The 19174-nt window shown below is 39.9% G+C and overlaps 1 protein-coding gene across 3 annotated transcripts in view; it reads right to left on the reverse strand.

The window, feature by feature from the left end:
* Positions 1 to 19171, reverse strand: part of LOC27206581 (innexin shaking-B) — a 152582-nt gene extending 133411 nt beyond the window's left edge. Inside the window, exon 1 of one of the 3 annotated variants that reach the window (XM_016180925.3) lies at positions 18796 to 19153. The gene's annotated coding sequence lies outside the window, so the exon portion shown is untranslated. Of the gene's footprint in view, positions 1 to 18795 lie in introns of all 3 variants that reach the window. The other 2 variants (XM_016180923.3, XM_016180924.2) reach the window with 2 other exon arrangements.
* Positions 19172 to 19174: the final 3 nt, after the last annotated feature.

The following is a 19174-nucleotide window of genomic DNA, read 5'->3' on the forward strand; positions in this document are numbered from 1 at the left end:
AAGGCCAAAATTTTTTGACCAAACATTCAGCACCTTCATATACGGATGAAAAATATGAGATTTGGGCATAGAACATATCGATCCTTTTAACAAATATATATATCTCGGGTAAAATGTGAATACCCAAAGGAAGTAGAAAACTATAAATAAACTTAATTTAATACGTTTATGCACATACGAATTTATTGAAAAGTTACGTATAAATTTGCATCTTCTTCTACTGGAGTCACCTGCAGCCTTAATTATTCCTTTTTCCTTTTATTTTTATGTATATGTGATATTTATTTGCTTATGGGAGCTTCAAGTGCCTGCTGCATTTCTTGCTTTTTTGCTGCTCCAATAAATAAATAAATATTTGTGAGCATTATAAACAATGAGATGTGTTAGTTCATAAGCTCCAATTGATTGCGGCAGAGTTTCCACTGTACTCCAGACTTTCGCCATTTCGGTGCTTCGATTGTGTGCGGCATTCCCTGTTTTCCAGCCAGCTTGCCACATTGTTGCAAGTTTCTGCTGTTGCGAGTTGCTGCTGGGCTGCTAGGCTGCTGATGTTGCTGCTGGGCTTTATGAAAACAGTTTCTCAATTATGCCGCCCGAATGGCTTCGTAGTTGGTGTTGCTGCTGCAGTAGCTGCTGCTTCTTCAGTTGCTGCTGGTTTTCCGTCTCTGTTTTCCGAATTTTCTTAATGTTGCTGCTGTTGCTGCCGTGGATGTTGCTCCTTTGGTTGCTGCTGCCTTTGTTGTCATTGCTTTTGCACTGGCTTTCCCCCCTTTTTTTTTGGTTTTTGTTATTTGCTGGCCCGTTTCGTTTTCGTACCAACTTTGCCAATTTGGAAGTCGTTCGGTGCTGCGGGAGGGGCAAAAGGGGTCGTGCAGGGGCGGCGAAAAAGGGGCAGGTGGGGCACAGTGCCTTGTTGTTGTCGTCATAACGTTTATTAATAAGTTTTTCGGCCGGCTCAGTTGTTGCCATGCTGATTGTTGCTCCTGCTGTGTGTTTTCTCCTTGATTTCCCATTTTTTCGATACTTTATTCGTGGGTTCTGGGGATGGGGTCATAGGTCATAGCATGACTTGTCAGGAAAATGGGCAAAAATAAATAAGAAAGGCCAGAATAAGCAGAGAGGGCTAGAGTGATAGGGAATTAGAGCAAAGTGCACTTTTTGATGACTTTTGATTTGTTTTACGATTCAGCCTCGGCTATGAATATTTATTGTCGTGTCGGGCGTCCATTTTCCGCCTTTTCCTCCTTTTCCGCTCCTGTCTTTAAAATGCACGAAATATGTTTGCATGGCAACAACTTTTTAATTGATGTTTATTTAACGTTCAGCATAATTAACTTGTGCTCGAGCATAATATTTAAGGGATCGTAAACGAGCATTATACGAGCCATTAAATTGAATTTGTAAACGCTCAACTGCCACTCCATTCATATACACAATATATGCTTATACATCTCCATATAGATTTGCAAGGAGTTTTATGTCTAGTCCTGTGATTTTCGTGGCTTTAAACAATGCCATAAACGTGGCCGAAAGATCGCATTAACACTGCCACAAGCGCGGAGTTTCCCCCCAATTTCCACACACTTTTCCGTGACAGCCCCATCTAGTTTCGTCTCCAGTTCTGGTATTTGCCTTTACGACTTTCGGTCATAAAAACCAGAGAAAGACGCTGGCGAAAAAAAATCAGCGTAGGAAATGTCGTGAAGGAAAATAGAATTATGTGCGCCGGAGGGGAGGGAGGTGGAAAAATCGGGAAGGGAAGTGCCAAAGGAAGGAAGGACTTGGGCTAATGATAATAATACGCATAATAATGTAACCAGCCACAAACAAATTTGATTTGCTGGCTTTCTATGGCGACTACAGTGCGTTTCAGGGCCATAAATTAATAAAGGAACGTTTAGCGGCAAATTACCAGCATTTTCTATTCCACAGGAAGTAATATAGTATTTATGGTATTTAGCAGACTTCGTTTTCGATTTATAAATATAGCTAAATAGAATGCTTTCTTTTTTATTCATGATCACCAAAAACGATAAAAAACAACTCAAAACTACGACGATTTTTTGTTAATAAAAATAAAAGCAGTTGTTATAGCTTATATGCGTGGCTTTGATTTTCTTCCTTTAACTGGCAAACTATTTATTTTACACTGAAAATAAATGCATATATTTGTGAACTTGCTATCTTTGATTTTAAGAATTATCTTTTTTAGTCGAGTACAGCAAAAAACGTTTCCTCCTCAATGGCCGGGGAGCAGCCCCTTCTCCCCGTTAATAAATTGCACTTGGGGACGTTCACTTATTAATTTCTTTACAAAGTGCACAAGTCAACTGTTTTGTGTGGCTTTTCCGCCAGCCCCTGTTTCCCGGCTTTTCCGGCTGTACGTGACCAATAACAGGGAATTCATCAGTGGCCCCGGCCCCTGTTTTCCCAGATTGTCAGACGAGCTCATCGTGAAGTCAGTGGCCTAAAAACGACCATTATGGAGCTGCTCACTTGATCGTGCAATGTACTTTTTTTGTTGCTGCCCAGCACTTAGCACGTTCCCGAGGAAATCAAGAAAAGCTGGCTGCTTGCAAGAATGCACCAAATTAGCAGAGGGAAAAATCGAGCTCGGGAAATTGAAAGGGGAAACTATGGCAAAATCGGGCTGCAACTATAGAGCGGGATGAGTCTGCTTGATGTTGTCCCGCGTCTGGCATTGATTGCCATTTCCCAGCTAATGATGTGTGGAAAAGTTTATTTGGCCAGTAAACAGCGCGGAAAATGTTAAATAAATACCGAGATAAACAAGAAAGAAAAACAAAAGCCAGCGAACAAATGCAAATGCAGGAGCACAGTAGTGAAACCACTAACAATTTCAAATTTATTAGAGAGAGAGTTAACGAATGTAAGATATCCAGTACAACAACAACTATTTAACAGCTTTGAAACTAGTAACCCGGTTCAAATTAATTACGATGGTTTTCCCATTACCCAAAATATATTATTTTACTAATCCTTTTTAAATAAAATTGTTGTAAGCAGCATGTTTAGTTAGTTAAAGCAAAAACTTTTTGAATCAAGGCCTAAAATTTTTGAGAAACTATATACCCCACCTTCTAACATTAAATCTTTCGACATTGCAAAACTGGATCGGTCAAATCTTTTTGATGCGTTGATTTTCACACGCCAAAACAATGAACAGGCAAATGAAATTTATGATCACCAAGAGGAAAATCATGTCAGGTTGAAATGAGCAGTGACCCTGAGCGTTAAATGCAAAAATTTCAGTGAAAATGTACAAAAAAGGAAAGGCAAAGAAAAAGCGTCAAATGAGGCCAGTGTTTCCAAAGATTATGTATCCGAAAAAATATACTCAAAGGCAGTCAGAGATAATCCATAGAATTTGCGTGCCATCAAACCTAATTGGCGGCGATAAAAACCGATTCGGTTGACTCAAAGCCACACAGATACAAGGGCGCACATGGCGTATACGCAATTTCGCTTTGATTTGTCAGCGGTATAAAAATCAAATGTTTTATCTGAATTCACATGCATATTTATTGGCCATAAATGTTAGCAACTTCATAAAGACTTTTGGCCTACACAGTGGCCCCACATAAATCTGCTCCTAAACTGCTTAATTTGCCATTTGGTGCTCTTTTTGCCCAGCAATTTTAATAAATTCATAACCACAGAATGTGCCATGCAGTGGAAATTAATTTCATAAAATCACATACACACAAGCTGAAAATTTAAATTAATGAGGCGCAGCTCCGCTACGCCCCTCCTTTCCGCCACGCCCCTCCCCAAAGATAGAAATCATTTGAAGCTTTGTGAACTCATTTCCGCACAGGGGATTTATGTTAGTTATATTCGCATTTCACTAACGGCGAATCTTTGCAAATACTCTTCAAAAATATATATAGAGAATATTATCTGCACATAAAATCGATTTTGAGCTTGTCTAATTAAATAGGAAATTCAATTTGTTTTATTCTTGTTTGCATTTAAATGAGCCATGAAAGGAAAGCTGCAATGCATATTTATGCCACATTTTGCCAGTTCCCACATTACTTAAGCAACCCCAAAATCAGGATGGAGCCCCACACGCTTGATATATTAATAAACTGTAATCCCAATGGCCACAATACCTATTAACCCCACAAGAAATTTAGACAGCAAATGAAACAGCAAGAAAAAGATTAAATATTAGTTATTTCATTGTAGAAACCTTTAATTTGATTATCTCAATTGTTAAGAGTATCAAAATTCAATAAAATTGACAAATAATAATCGAATAGTAATCGAACTATGTTTGTCATATTAAAACTATATTATCGAAAATATTGTTATTAAAAGAGTATTGAAGGTATTATGTGCATATAGTACATTAAGAAAATAATTTACCGCTTAGCTAAAATGAAATTCGGCACAGATAAGGCAAAATTGTTCACTGAAAAACGATGCTAGATTTTCCAAATATTTTACTAATACTGGCATTCCTCAGCCCGAATTGCGGGGAAAATTGTGAGCAATTTTCCGGCTCTTCTTGGCGATTTTTAATTAACTTCGGAGCTGTGCGGCATGTCAAAAATTGTAAGTGTGTGTGCGAGTGTACTTCGTCTGCTATTTATTTATTTATTAAATTTTGCACAGTTTTCGTTGGAAGATCTCCGGAAAAACCTCCGCCCAAGCATTTTTAATTATTTATTTCTGGTACAAATAAATTCAGATTTCCGTTGTCTGTCCGCGTGCGTGAGTGTGTGTGTGCTGCAACTAATTATGTGCGCTCAACCACTCACATACCGCACACACTAAGCCGCGTGCGTATTAAATATGAATTATATTTTTGGGAGCCACTTCCACATCCGCCCTGGCACTCAACCAACTGCCAAGTCAACAACAATGGCTCGCAGCGTCAATCAGGCCACGTCGACGTCTCATCAACATCTACGTCATCACATTTCCACAGCGTGCCTGTTCTCTGTGTGTGTGTATGTTTGAGTGTGTGAGTGCAAGGATGCAATACTTTTTAGCTGTGCGGGAATCCGTTTGTGAAAGAAAAAAATGAGTGCGCAACTGGAAGTCGCAAAAATTGCACATGCCTGTGCCCAAAATCTGAGAAACGAGGCTTACGAGAACATTTTGCCATTCAAATGAATGTATGAGTTCAAATCAAAAATAATAATAAACATATATTATATATTATATATATATATTATATATTATATATATTTATATTTTGAAATATATCATCGTCTAGGAATTACTTTTGTTTCAGTTGCAATGGAACGAATATTTTGAAAAACCTGCCTTACAAATAAGACACTACTATATGTATATATATGTGGGAATTGATTCGAGTAAGAATACTCGCAGTGGTAATAGGTATTAGGTCTTTCGATACTTCTACATTGCAGCCCTGATTAAAATGCAACCCTAGACAAGAGCAAGCTATCGATAGAAAGGGAGCGAGTGTGGAGTAAAGTGGTAGTCGAGTGATAAAGTTTCCAAGAGCGGTTGTTCCTAAATAATTAAATGTTAAATCTTGAAGAACATAAATAATTTGATACACTTATAAGCTCTACTACTTGTTTAATAAAAACTGCATACACGAAAAACTACATATGGACTATATTAACTAGAGTTAATATGTTTTTCACACAACTAAATAGTTCTCAAAATCCTTAACAACGACTCCTAGTTCTTAGGCCAACTTTATTGCCAGAGGTTCTCCCGCTACAATCATTCTGAAGGCTGAAATCTATGGGAAGTAGAGCTGAAACCGGAAACTAAGCGATATTTCTGCGAATATATGAGTGCAATTTATCTCGGTGGCCAACGATACGATGGGCACAATCACTCCGAGCTAGACCTTCCCATATGGAGACCTATTAACCCAGCTTTTGCCCGCCCCATGCCGTTCATGCCGCTCATGCCGCCCATGCCGCCCATTTTCGCCCGGTTCTTTCCCGTATTTATTTGTTGGTCGTTGTCGTGGTTTCCGGATTTTGTTTTGTTGCAAATGTGCGCTGTTCCATAAGCATTGTCAGGCCACGCCCACTGGCCCCATTTGGCCGCTTTTTACCCGCCCACTTTTCCTAAGCGGCTACATCATGCGCTCAACGATGCGACAACGTTTTATTAATAATACTTGAAGGGCTGATGGGGTTACGAGGAAATGTTGCAGGCAGTCGGCGCTTTTAATGCCCCACATACAGCGCCAAAGAGTGTGTACGAAGAAAGTGGAGAAAGGAGAGTGTAGAGGGCAGCAGTTAGAATGGCGAGTGGGTGAGTGGAAAGTGGAGCGGCTCATCTGACGTTACTCATTCGCCGAGTGGATTGCATTTGGTTGCCTTTTCTCCAAAGTATGTCATTGCTGGTTGCAGCTGCAGCAGCGCCCGTGAAATGAGTAAATACGAAAAATATTTAAATAAATAATGTGGCAACTAGCTGAATGAAATCGTTGGTCCGTTGCTAAGGATTCGTTGCATCATCAAAAACCTAAGGACAGCAGCGATTAGTGAGCCTTCAGGAATCAGGAGCAACTAAGGTCCGGAAGTTTGAAATCAGCTTAAGGTGCATTTAAATATTTTGCAGGAAGAACAACAAGTTTGTGGCACAAAAGCTTTTCAAACAATATTATTTACTCCCAGCGTGTTGGTGTTAGTTTTTGTAATCACCATAACATGCTTAACGGTGGCTTAGTGCTTGTTTCGGGGCTTTAACTAGTCAGGAGTTTACTGGTAAGTATTTTCTACTTGTGTACGATTAACCCTCGCCACCCCTCACCAATCTACATACATCCATATGTAAGTACCTCCCCCGGCCACATCGTTCAACTTTCATTTTGGGCTGCTAACGATGCTGCTGATACATACTAATAACTTCTTTCATTAAAAATTCTTATGGGCCGCCGTCAAAAGCCATAACCGCCGAAAGGGGCGTGGGCCTGTATGTGGGCGGAAAATGATGACAGGCGGTGGAAAAATGTCGGTGGGGCTGATGGGAAAATGGGGGCGGGGCAAGCACACACTTGAGCGACGCTAAACTCGTCCAATTAGTAGCATTTAATTTGGTAAACAGCGGCATTTTCGTGCTTTTGCATTTTTTTGTAATTAAAACAAGATGATGATAATGATGTTGATTAAGAAGAAAATGATAAGGAAATGTTGATGAAGAGGGAAAGCAACAAATGTGATAAAGGAAAGGGGAAGCATAAGGCAAGCTGATGAGCAGCGCGGGCTTTGTGTGTCAGCCATCATCACACAGCTCGTTCTTGCCATCTCTTTCACACAGTGTATATCCATCTTCTTTTACAAGAGACGTGTAAACTGCACACACTCTTCATTTCTTTAAATTTGTGTATTTCCTTTATAATAACTTTCAGTCCTAAACAAGTATTTTTTAGCCTGCAGCAGTGTATTTTCTCCGGGTGTATCCTTAGCATATGTTTGCATTGTTGCCACATAACAGCTCCCATTTTTTTGTCATTTTCACCGCACCATCCCCGCACTTTCCAGCTTTCCAGCCCCCCGCACCAAAGCCATTATTTGGATGTCAACAACGTGCCAGGCAGATGATTGCCCCGGAAAATCTGCCCTCCCCCTCCAGAATTTGTACATCATCCCCTGGTCCAATGACCAACACTTTCGCTTCATTTTTTTGCACCTGACCATCCAGTAAAGCTTATTAAAAACGACAAAAAAAAACACACTCACCTCAAATAAAAAACGAAAAAAGTGGACAAAAAGGAATGGCATTTTTGGGCACTTTTTTTGGGCAAACTTTGTCAGTGAAACCCAAACAACGAGTGGAGTAGAACAAACAGATTAACCGCAATAATGAACACGGACAAACGCACAAGAGCGGTGCGAAGTGGAAAATGGAAAATGGGGGCGGATAAAAAAGGACTATGGGGTGACAGGGAGGTGGGGTCAGCAAAAGACCTTTACCCGAGTAGCTTCTGCTGTGTAGAGAATATTTTTTCATTTTTAGATTAAGGAAAAAGAATTTTAAAGACACAAGAATATAAAAGTAAGGATATTAAATATTATTAGGAGATCAAATTTGTATACCATTAAAAATTGAAAAATCCAAATAGTTTGCGCTAACATTTTTCTTGCGAAAAGTGCACGGCCTGGGATCTAATTACTGCACCCTACAATTTCCGCAGGTTGGTCAAGTTGTGTCGCAAGCTCAAGAAAATAAGGACGGAAAATGGTCCTCCAGCTGTGGTCATTTTCCGACTTACAGGATTTTTGTTTTGGAATGGGGGAGGTGAAGCAAAAAAGCAAACGTAACACGGGCACACAAACACACGTGTACGCATTTAAAGAGCTTGGTAAATTATGCAGAGCCACAAAGCGGTGAAAACCAAGCAGAGTGAAGAGCAAAGGCAGAACAGCGGAAAAGCGGAAAAGCGGGGGCAAAGCACACATACATACACTCCCGCACACAGAGCCACCATCATCTCAGCGCGACTAATAAACTCAACTTAGCTGGCATAAAAAAATATCCATGCAAATTAATTAAATATTTACAGTTTACTGACATAAGCCGAGGACACAAAGCTCTAGAAGAAGAAAGGCGGCGGCGGCGACGACGACGACGGTGGCGGCGGCGGCGGAAAAGCGGAAGAGACGAAGAGCGGAAAAGCGGAAAAGCGAGAGGAAGTGGCGAGGAGCGCGAGAGCGAAGTGAACTTTCCGCTGAATTGCAAAAATATGCAAAGGTATGCAGGAAGTGTACGAATGAATGACTGAATAAATGACTGACTGAGTGAATGACTCAGGCTAGAAGAGCAGACAGACGGATTATGACGAAAAACGAGGCAACGAGGCATTAAATGGAATAAACTATTTGATACCCATTGCATGTAGAATTTCACAAAAAAGCTTAGAATCACTTCAGCTTTTAATTATATTGTTTTACAAGGATATGGTACTTTTTAGAATTTTAAAGGAACTATTTGTAGCATTGAAAACCAAAATATATGGTTCTGTTTTGAACAACACTTTCCTTGGTCTATAAAACTATGTACACTATTGACTAGCATACAAAATCCTGTAGGTTTTTGTAGGCTGGCGTTTAACCACTTGATATTTTACTTTAAGAGTGCTCGCCCAATTGTCTTACCAATTTTTGATTGACCGTATACCTTTTACAAATAGGCACTAGAGGGCATTTCTACCGGGCAGCCAAGGCGGAAGTGCTACTCTCCTCCTTTTTTCGCTGAATAGTTGAGCAGGCTCACCTGCAAAATGAAATTAGTGCTAAGGCAAGGTGAGGACACGAAGTTCTTTCATTCGAAACCGGCAACAACGGCGAACAAACAGGCAACGAAAAATAGCCGAGGGAACAAATAAACTTTTACGTTTGTAATCAAATTTTTGGCATGCTGCTGACGTTGGGCATCATAAATTTAAATCAATGCAACTCAGTAACCGGAGAAACGGGAAAATTTCGTCGACTCCCTAGAGAAGCCGAACTTATAAACCATTGAGTGAGCCGCTGGCTTAAGTTGTTAAAGATTAATCACGAAAATGTAAATGATACTGCTACTTATTTTAAGCAGGGTATCCCAATTAGAAACTGACAGCTAAATCGGCTAAAATATTAATTTCGAAACTTTAAACTCGGCCCTCGATTAAATAATTTATCCATCTCAGTGCTGACCTAATTGTGCTACTCGATATGTTAATTAGTTCTCGAGGCCTGACACTTAACTTACGGCCAGCAAAGTTTTCCCTCTTCTTTTTGCCGTGTCACCTACATATCACTCACGGCCCCATTTTCAGTACCACTCCCCCCGCCCCCTTAAGCATTTTCCCAATTGCAACCCCAAAATGTTGCACTTGACAACGGGAATGGCAAGAACAAATAAAGAGGGAAGACAACGCAAATGAAATACCAAAGTAAAATACCAAAAATACTCGAACAATGAAGAACCCAAAAATGAAAAGCTGGAAAAGTGGGTGGCTGGGTGGTTGGATGACTGGTTGGCAGGATGGCTGGCTGGTTAGCAGGGCTAAGCGTTTTCGGGGAAAACTTTCGCCCTGCAGGGCTCAACTTTTAATGGCAAGAGCAAAGAGAACAGGGTCGAAAGACAGAAGCGTGTGCATGGTACACATGTTCCAGCTGCGGGTTCCAAAAATAAGAGCAGGAAAATCGGAGGTTTTTCCGGCGGCGGGCGGAGTGGGGTACGGCATACTTAAGTGCATGTTACCCGAACAATTTACTAGCGTAAGTTGGAAATTTTTGAATTGGCTAAGAAGCACAAGGAGCTCGGGGGGCAGTGCAGGGCGGCAAGGGAGCGAAACGCAAAAACTTAAAAGGCATGAGGCGGTGTAGCATCACTGAGCAGCTGAGAAAAAGTTAAGAAAGCCTCACAAGAAGTTGAAATGAAGATTTATTTGCCTATTTGCTTATTTATCTTTGGCTCAACTAGAGGCTCCATCAACATGAGCCGACCACCCAACCGACCAACCCACCAAACAAAAAATAAGCCACCCATCCACCCGGAAAGTGGGTGGAAAAGTTGCCAGCAAAAGGAAATTACGTTAAGTACCGAAAACTTAAACGTCGAGTGGGTGGCAGCCGAAAGTCCCAGCCGTGTGTTGTGTATAGTTAGCATGTTATAAATGTTGTAAAACATCTTCACACACTGAGAGACATAAAGGAGATGTTAAACGGCAGGTATTTTGTTCTGCATCAATTCAAATAGACTTTACAACAGAATTTCCTTTAGCTCTTAATTTGCCATACAACTAGTGTTATGGATTGACAAACAATATATAGGTATTTGTGGTTTTGTGGAACAATAATTTACAGTCTGAATAATCTTAAGTTTCCATTAGTTGAATATATCAAAATGAAAAGCTACATCCAAATAGTCTATGATTGCATATTTCTATGAAATGTACACAACTTTCGCTCAACCCTCCGAAAAAATTAAAGTTGCTTCCTGCTTTTTAGAAATCAAGTATCTTTCAGCTGAACGAAGGCTCCACTCTACTCGACTTCACTCAAATGGGCAATTTAATTATACGGAAATCACACAGAATTCATCTAATTAGTTTGGCGTTTTAATTGCCCGGGGAGACCGCTGGAGGACACTTGTCTCCACTCCACTAGATGCCATAAATAATGTCATCTCGGTCTGGAGCAGGAACTGAAACAGACACAGAAACAGGAGCCAAAGGACACGAAGGAGCCTGACTCCTCCTGCCGGCGCCTCAATTGTATCCGTGCCTTGCAAATATTTCAATAATAATTCCTTCCATTTGTGATATTAAAAAATATACCCGCGCCGGCATTTGTAGCCGCATCCGCGTATCTGCGTCCCTGCCGATCTCGATCCGGATCTGAATCTGAATCCGAGTCTGCAGCTGCATTCTTTATCTGGCAACCAATTGGCATTCGTTCCATTTGCTTTTGCCCGACGTAATTGGCCAATGCAAACAGTATAAAACCAGGCAGCAAAGGGGGAAAAGTGCACATGAAAACAGTGTATGAAAATGTATGAGAAATATGTAAAAGAAAAAGCAATATTCAGAGGACACAGCAATGCCAACGAGTGCTGGTTCAATAGGTGTGGATATACCAAAGAAAAAGTACGGGTCACATTGCCATTTATATAACTAACTTTTTGGCCCCTGAAAGTAGAAATTAAAATTCTTTTCATCATAACATAGTTTATTACGGTTCTCTCCGATTCTTAACCATACAATTTAAAATCAAAAATCGATGGCCAATCGCGTTGGAAGGACATAACACTTTGATGCTGTCTCCCTGCTGTCAATTTATTTATAGAAATATCATAATCGCTTAACATCAAATGAAATTTATGACGAACTAAATCAAAGGCTACTAATCGAAGCGAAAAAGTTTCTGGCGAATGCCTACACATTTCCGGTGTAGGGAACGAAAACCACTTTGGCACTTTATGAGACTCGAAAGTAAACGATGTTTTTTAATATTTTAGCACGCACACACAAAAGTGCTTTCAGTTTAGTTAAAAGTTACGTAAAGACCGAGAAACGCCACTCAAAGTGCCAAATTTCACGCCACTTGAAGGATCCCGAGATGAGGGCTGAGTGGGATGACTTTTAATCCTTTTTGCATTTCGCGCTGCACATAAAAAGCATCGTTAAATAAACATGAGGATATGGATGTATGATTGCCCCAGACTCTCCCGGCTTGAATTTCCAAGAACATCGAGAATCTCCGGCAGATGCGCCTGTTTCTGCTTTGGCGATAAAGTTTATGGCCAAGTTGGAACTGCCGCCAATGAATCTCCAGCCCGCTCCTTCCACGCACTCTTTTTAATTTAGCCAACCTGCCTTTTTGGATTGAAAACTTTTCCCTTGCCAGCAGCAAACAAAACAGGCCAACCGAAAGTTTAGTTGCTCTCCAACTTACAAATACACTCGATGGTGGCCACCGAATATGGGTTAAATTTAATCTGTGTAAATTGGATTCACCAAATGAAGATATATTTGCAGGTAGCATTAGAAATTAGAAATCGGTAGAAAAGTTTAAAATACAATGATATACGTATAAAGCTACCGCTTAAAGCAATCTGTAATCTGTTAATATTTCATCTTTTCATCTTCAAATATTTCAAAAACGTTTACAAATAAAAAAACACACATTTTCGGAAACAAAAACTCCAGAAATCAGTCACCCAATTCTAAGCTGCACGTTATAATTGCCATGCCTTCGAAACAAAAGGGTATATGAATACAATGAAGATGCGACAGCGTAAGACTAAGAAAAGGAAGCGGCAAAAACAGAAACTGCAGCGAATGAAGAAAGGAATCAAGTTTTTAGCCTCAACTTCAACTCGGTTCCAACTTCAAAACTTCAAGTTTGTTTGGCCAATTAAAATTGTGAAATATATTTGTCACGACTACTCGTTCCATCGTCTTTGTCTCCCACCCCGCTTTTAATAAGCAAATGCAAATGTCGCCTGCTGCCTGCTGCTAAATAAATGGCCAAATTGATTTATGTTGCGAGTTATGGGCGGAGAAACGAACGACACTGGAGTGTGGTTTTTTTCTAGAGGAGGATTATGGTGGGGATTCTGGGATTGAAGGCCTGTAGAACTGTGGCTACCATGTTTGAAAACTAAAACGAATCAGTGGGGAAGAATCATATTAGAAACGAACTGTTCCTTAAAAGGTGTTGAATTATATTTGCCAATTATAAATAATTATAATAATAAATTGGAGTGGGACTTACTGAGTAATCTGCCAAACATAGGTTTACGATCATTAGAAAGGTTCTAGGTCAAATTTATCAACTAATTTCGATTTCTATTGAAATGAGGCCAAAATGACTACCAGCATGGCAAAAATCCATAAAGGAAAACATATTTTTTCAGCTGAATGAAGTGAACTGAAATGGAATCAAATATCCTTCTTATGTAACCACCATTTCTCTCCTCCGGAAAACTATCTTTCCGCCCTTTCCACCAACTTTCCACTGCCTCTACCATTTTACCATTTTTTGTATCATTTTTTCTGGGCTAGATAAATGCCGTCTGTGTGTGTCCTTATTTATGTTCCCTGGCTGGTGATGGTTTCCGTGCTTCCATGTGTTCGTGTGCCGTTCACATCTTTATTAAAGAGACGGCCATAGTTTTTAATAAAAATTCATCCAACCCTCACCGAAGGAGACTCCGTCGTCCCCTTTTTTTGGGTAAATGTGTGGGTTCATCTAATTTATGTACTACTACAGTGGGTGGCTTGGGGGTGCCTCCTAATAGTTTTTAACTTAAATGGGAAAATAGGAAAATGGGCTGGGAGACAATATACCTTGGCCAAAAAGGACGTAGGCGAATCTCTGATGACGACAAAGACGCCGAGGACAATGTTTCTCCATCAGCCATCTCCTACGTATTTCTGCCCAACTATCTTCCACTCTTTTTGGCCATTTCTTCGCTCCTCTCCGGCTGTGGGTTTTTTCTACTTGGCGTCTTGGAGGCGGCTTCTTTTTGGACCACAAGCAGGCTATTGAGTCGTGTATCTTGGCAGCATCTCACTTAGTCCTTTCCACCCAACAGCCCATCACCCCATCAGCCCAACAGCCCTACCGCCCAACACCACCCAACTCCTTATGGTAGATGGCTTATTTTATCTGTCTGACTCTCGGGCGATGGTGGTGTTGGTGGGCCCCATTCGTGTGTCGATATTTTATTTTTATTTGAAAAAATCAATTTATGGGCTCTTTTGCAATAAACGATTTCTCTTTTATTTGTCTTCCCCGGCGACGTTCGTTGTCGCTGGTCGTTGTTCTTGGTCTCCTTTTGCTTTATGGTCGCATATCCTTATAATATTTTCTATAGTTGTCAACGCTTCAGCTACGGCATCTCGTTCTTTTCGGTTTCCAGGACCCCCGGCCTCCATTATTCATTGTATGCCATATAGGCTACCCCTCCGCACATAAGTATACATACGTACATGTGTGTGTGTGCGGGCCCCGATTCATTTTTTACCCCATGAGATAGTTAAGGAGCAGCGAAGAAAATGGGGCGCAAGGAGTTTGTTTTGCCCCTAAGAAAAATGACCCTCAAAAATTTTGTATATATGCGATAGTGTTGGAGCTAAGGTTGGGGAAATAAAAAAAAAATGGCCTGGCCAAAGGGGCAAATGCATTTCACTTGAAAGGCTTTTGACCGGGCTCCTCCCCAGAAGCGAGCGCAAAACACATTAGAAAATATTCACTTAGAGCAAACTATTTGCATATGAAGTCATCCAAGTGCAACTGGGCGGATGATTGATAAATGAAGAAGTCAAGCGCGCTCGAAATTGAGGAAAATGACAGATTTACAGGCAAAAAGGATAGTAGTTGAAAAATGGAAACAACAAATGGAAAGAAACGTGGGGAAAACAAATTTCATATGAAACCTTACTTACTTAAAGGAAGAGAAAATATTTATTTCATAAACCCAAAGTAAAAAAAAGAGAAAATCAATGTATTCAATTATTAATTAAATGATATTGTCGCGCTTTCATATATATTTTAAGATTTTAAGAATGATTGCCAGACCGACATTTAACATCCGAATTTCAAGAGCAAGCTAGGAATAAATTTGTTATATTTTCTTCTTATTCGTCTTTCCAATTTATTTGGTGCATAGAAGGATTTATAGATTCTCTTGTCCTCTGTAACTTATTTTAAATCCCCGCAGTTTCCATGGAATCTGTTTATAATCTATTGCCAGTGTTTCCTCCCTTTTGCAAGACATCTTTGTATAATTTAAAGCCCTGTTCAGCACTCTTTTTTGTATTGGCGCACTGGAAATGAAAAATTTAAATCGCGCATACGCCGCATTGGCCATTATTTCCATTTACAATTCTTCTCCCAAATCGCCTTCTACCAGCTTTGTTTGTACTATACGTTGGAGTTTCCCCTTTTTGGGGAACGGGATAACTATACTTGGCGATAGTTTTGGTGGCTGTGTCTCACTTTGTTGGATTTTTATTGTTGCTTTTTATGCGCTGTACACAAGTTTTTATTCTCTTCTTTATATTTTTTGCGCCAGCGAAACTTTCCTTTTATTTATTTCCTGCCTTGCAAGTGCCTGCCACGCCCCATTTAAAATGGAAATGTTCTCAGCCATTTTATATTGTGTTTAATACATTCCAAAGGAGTGGGAACGCAGGCGAATGGCTTTCAATGAGAAATTTTCAACAATCAAAAAAATTACACACATTTTTCTGCCATGCCTGATAATTTATGAACTTGTCAAATGTGTCTCAGTTTTCCCACCCATTCAGGCATTCGCTGTGCAAAATTTATTCATGCCTCTGCTGTTGGAAAAAGAGTTTTATTTATTGTGAACGTCGTGGCGCAAAAAATGAGAGTTTAACTTTATGCGAGATGCAAAACCAAATGCATTCCACTGCAACTGAACTTCCTTTGAGCCCTTTCCACATGTGGCAATTATTTGTGTGTGCTTCCCATGCCCCACCGCTCTTTTTGGGGCTCAAATTAAATTTACAATTTGTTTGGCCAAAGCCAAAAAGTTCAACAAAATGCTGATACCGGGACAAAGAAAAATGGCTGCACTGCGAGTTGAAAAACGAGTTAAAGAGTATTTTTGAATAAAGGAACCGGAAAGATGCAGTACTCGTGTGACTAACCTTCCGATACAGCTGTAGTTATTTGTAATATATTAATTTTTAAAGCGAAAGAAAGGTCAACGCCTTTACTTTGCACACCCCAAAGTATTGTATAAAGTATGTATTTTTCTATTGTTTAAAGTGACTTTTCCATAGATATCATAAATAAGTTCACCACTGCAGTTATCGCTTTTTTATTTTTGTAGTTGTGAACTTAGTTTGGGTAATGAGGCTAATCCAATTTGAGTTGTCGCTGTTCCATTTTTGCGCTTCATAAACTGAATTTCGTTTCTATTTTCGTTTGTCTCTTTTTTTTATTGAATTTCCATTTCGATTTCCATTTGGTCCGCCCAACAACAACGAACAATGAACTGCGACCGTTCTGGCCCCCTCACCCCCGCTGACATATTTGTGATCTATCAAAAAGCAATTCACTCAACCGAACCATCAGCATTCATTTGGTTTCCACCCCGACCGCTTCAACCGTTCGGGCATCCATCAATCAATCAATCATTATGCTCATAAAAATTAGCAACATCAAGCGGTAAACGGGAACAAATGAAACGCCGCCTCAAGCCGCAAAAATGTTTGCATTAAAATTAATTACAACTGAAATCGCAGCCCAGAAATCTACGTCTGATGAATACAAATTGCGTGGGCGGCGTAAAATATGGAAGCGCATTAAAAGGGTTATGCCACTGGCATCCCACGGGGCGTATGCGCAACGCCCTTAGGAACGGCACTCGGCGACCGTAACAACTAAAAATCCATCAGCGCTCCCTGCCACGCCCCCCGTAGAAATGGGAGACATGTTGGGGATTTTCACACAACGTTGAAAGGTGTTTTCCCGCTGAACAAATTGGAAGGCAAACAAAGAGAACAGAAGTCCAAGCCGAATTTTCTATAATATAAGAATATAACATCAAGTAAAGGGGACTTTGCGAAAGGTTTTGTTAAATGTTACCAAACCAAAGCAATGAAAAATAGGATGCATATAAATTATAAATAATACAGGCATAAAATAAATTTTTAGGTAATATTAAAAAGCAGCGACATTAAACGAAAAAAAAAATGGGAAATCAAACTCAATTCCAAGAAATGTAATTAAGCGCTTATAAAATACATAATCTCACACAGCCAATCTTCTTTAATTTATATGAGCACCACTTCATTCCTGGAATTTGCCCAGAAATTTAAACGAAATATGTTATTCTCGAATGCAGGGATTTTCATTGTATTTATTGCCGCCCGAGTCAAGTGGAAAATCATGTGGGGGGAGGGGGCGTTGGTCGCACATGGAAAAGGGGGCGTGAAGCTGTTGGAAAGTCTTACAAGCCGCCGAGTGACAAGGCAGGGAAAACACGTCTGGCATGTTTGTTTTATAAACGAGCTTTTTTATTGCCAGCAAAAGGTGGAGTAGGCCGCGACATGGCCTCACTTTTAATTTCTTCAATTTTATTCCATTTCCATTACCTATGCCATCACGTATGGAACTGCGAAACATATTCAGCTTGCAGCCTTTTGAAATACATGTTATTGATATTGCTTGGATTTTTTTATCATCTCAGTTGGCTGGCTGAAGAAAACCTCCCATGGCTCCTCATTTCCTGTCTCGAGTTTGTTTGTTTGCCTTCCCCTTCGGAAGTGTCTTTTTTTTTTTTTGCTCCTTCGAACTCTTTGATTTGATTAGTGCTAACCCCGCTCCATCTTCTTCTGATTGCTCTATGAATGAATCCCGATGAATGGCCACAAAGAAGAGAAATCATTCCCCTTTTTATGATTTTTTTGCTCGATTTTTCAGTGCTGAAATTGGTTTCGCTTCGTCAGCGTTATCCTTACATATAAATGTGTGTGTGTGTGTGTGTGTGTGTGCAGGATTCAGAGTCTGATTCTGAAATTAGCTTGTTTCCTGAGCTGTCGCACATGTGCCACGAATTTTCAGCTTCCAAATTGAGTTACAAAAGTGGAATGATGTTAATGAAGCGCCGTGTGCTCTTCGCTGTGTGTGTGTGTGTTAGTGTGATTTTTGATTTTTCACTTATATTCCCCGAAATCTCAACTTCCTTTCAGCTATTTGCTACTTTGTGGTTTTCGTCAGCTAGCTGACAATTTTACTGATTTCGATTGAATTTCAGACGAACGAACGAAGAAGCTGTCAGTTTTTAATGCTTTCTATTTTTTTATTTTTGCGAATAGGTATATTAAAATTGTGAACTGACTTTTATACCGCACATATTCTACCAATTAGTCACCCCACAATTTGTTCGGTATCTCTTGTACTCATTTGTCGGTGTAACACTCGCGATGATCTATGCCAATCTATTCCGAAAATCTTTTTCGGGGCCTTTTCTGTTCAATCTACCGCACAGTTGCGACTCATTAAGAAATCATTTTTCACAAGGAGCCATACAAACAAACGGGCGGCAGCAACAAATAAATGAAGACAATTTGAATGGGGTGGCACCAGGGGAAGGCATCGTTTGTCTAAGAATAGAAAGCTAGGGGAACGAACAGGCACTTGTTGAAAGTTTAATCGGGAGAGGGAGAGGCAAGATAGCGGGCAATGCCATGACCTCTCATACATTTCCCAGGAAAATCCCATCCCATCCAATGCATGTCTCGAATTCCGGAAAATTACTACAAATAATCCCAAGATCTTGGCGGAATTTCAATTTACTTACCTTGATTTCTTTTCGGCTGCCTCTACGATTGATGATCCATTTATGTCGCCGTTCTTCTGGCTTTTGGGTTTAACATATTAATTTATTAAACTGAATTGAATTGAAACGCGAACTAAACGGAGTATTTGAAAGAAATGAATTATGCGGTATTAGATGGGTTTTTGTTCTTCGCGATGAAGCCACCACACACTTTTTGCACTTTGATCTGCTTTCTTATTTTTGTTCACTTAATTTTCGAGTCTTCTCGTGTTTATTTTTGACTTTTGTTCATTAGATTTGCAGCCCTGTTTTTTTTTTTTTTTGTTTAATTATACGCTTGTTTTGCTTTGTTTTGGTTGATCTTGCTTTTTAATAACTTAAATGCAATTTGTTCTAATTA

Source organism: Drosophila simulans, chromosome X (assembly GCF_016746395.2).
Source record: "Drosophila simulans strain w501 chromosome X, Prin_Dsim_3.1, whole genome shotgun sequence".
Taxonomy (NCBI): Eukaryota; Metazoa; Arthropoda; class Insecta; order Diptera; family Drosophilidae; genus Drosophila; species Drosophila simulans.